This window comes from Microtus ochrogaster, chromosome X (assembly GCF_000317375.1).
Source record: "Microtus ochrogaster isolate Prairie Vole_2 chromosome X, MicOch1.0, whole genome shotgun sequence".
In the NCBI taxonomy this organism is placed as follows: domain Eukaryota; kingdom Metazoa; phylum Chordata; class Mammalia; order Rodentia; family Cricetidae; genus Microtus; species Microtus ochrogaster.
Window position 1 is genome coordinate 29,218,388 of NC_022026.1, and position 1,903 is coordinate 29,220,290.

Below are 1,903 nucleotides of genomic sequence, written 5' to 3' on the forward strand. Positions count from 1 at the left end.
AAATTCTTTGAGAAAGGAAATAGAATTTAAAAACTGCGAAGCAAAGGATTGTTCCAACAATATTGAAGACATAGTCCAAGAGGTTTGAAAAGAATACAGAAAATCTTTAGAAAAGAAAGAAGCTTGCCCTGGCGTGATTCCGTCCTGCGTGCCTGTTCTGAGGAGCAGCAGGCAGAACCCTCCGTTCGATTGATTTCTCTGCCACCGAAGAACGCGCCTTCACCTCATGGAAGACTCAACGGACATGGACATGAGCCCTCTAAGGCTTCAGAACTACCTTTTCGGCTGTGAACTAAAAGCCGACAAAGATTATCACTTTAAGGTGGATAATAATGAGAATGAGCACCAGTTATCACTAAGAACGGTTAGTTTAGGTTCTGAGGCAAAAAAAGAATTACACATCTCAGAGGCAGAAGCAATGAACTATGAAGGCAGTCCAATTAAAGTAACACTGGCAACTTTGAAAATGTCTGTACAGCCAACAGTTTCTCTTGGGGGATTTGAAATAACACCTCCCGTGGTCTTAAGATTGAAGTGTGGTTCTGGGCCTGTGCACATTAGTGGACAGCATCTAGTAGCTGTAGAGGAAGATGTAGAGTCAGAAGATGAAGATGAGAAGGATGTAAAGCTGTTGAGTATGTCTGGAAAGCGATCTGCTCCTGGAGGTGGCAACAAGGTTCCACAGAAAAAAGTAAAACTTGATGAGGATGATGATGAAGATGACGAGGATGATGAGGATGATGAAGATGATGAGGATGATGAGGATGATGAAGATGGTGACTACGATGATTTTGATGATGAGGAAGCTGAAGAAAAAGTTCCAGTGAAGAAATCTGTATGAGATACCCCAGCCAAAAATGCACAAAAATCAAACCAAAATGGAAAAGACTTAAAACCATCAACACCAAGATCAAAGGGTCAAGAGTCCTTCAAAAAACAGAAAAAAAACCCTAAAACACCAAAAGGACCTAGTTCTGTAGAAGACATTAAGGCAAAAATGCAAGCAAGTATAGAAAAAGTGCATTGAACATTCCTGGGCACTACTGGTAAATTAAGCTCAAAGACGGGGAAAGGAGAAACAAATATAGTCCATACTGAGTACCATCAACAATCCAGACTGAAGTCTTCTATTTAATCTCAATCCCCTTTCCTGATTGGCCATCCATTCACCCTTGCACGCTGGAAGCAATCTCTTGTTTTCCTAAAGCATTTTTCTTTCACTCTTGTGATGCAGAGAACTTTACTGCTTTCTACACTTGTGCATATGCCTCATCTCTTACCATGTTTTAATACCTTTGTACCCTTAGCTGTTCAATAAATATTTGGAATAAACCAAAAAAAAGAAAGAAGCTTAATACATTTTTAAATAAAGCAATTAAACCCAGATTCCCATGGATCTCAAAATTGAGTTTAAAATTTGAATCTGGATAGGAGTTGGTTAGGAAGACAGTGAACATATTGAACCTTTGTAATTATGGACATTTTCTTTGGTACAAATTAGTTCATGGATTTTCTTCTCCTATGGGTGGTTTCACTTAGCTGTGAGAAGTTTTTAAAAGATCTGGAAAACAGAGACTTGTTCACACAGTGTGTGGTGTGGCAGTGGATAGAAAAGCAGGCCTGCAGGAAGTCAAAGTTCAAGGACCACGAATAGGAGCACTGCAGAGGCAGAAATAAACAGGCACATTTATATGAGTTTATTCCTTACTTTCCCCACGTTCACTATCTTCCCCACGATCACCCCTTGTGTTAGGCAGACCCCTCCCCACTGTAAACAAGTGCTTGCAAATGTTAGAGGAATTTCAGCAATTTCATTCATACTAACTTGGCTCTGGTGTTCTGTGACCTATGGTGATGCAGGATATCATGGCTGGAGGACATGGGTTAAGGACAGAGAATGGGG

At 40.4% G+C, this 1,903-nt stretch overlaps 1 pseudogene; it reads left to right on the plus strand.

The window, feature by feature from the left end:
* Positions 1-226: 226 nt before the first annotated feature.
* Positions 227-1,051, plus strand: LOC101984013 (annotated as a pseudogene).
* The last annotated feature ends 852 nt before the right edge of the window (positions 1,052-1,903 follow it).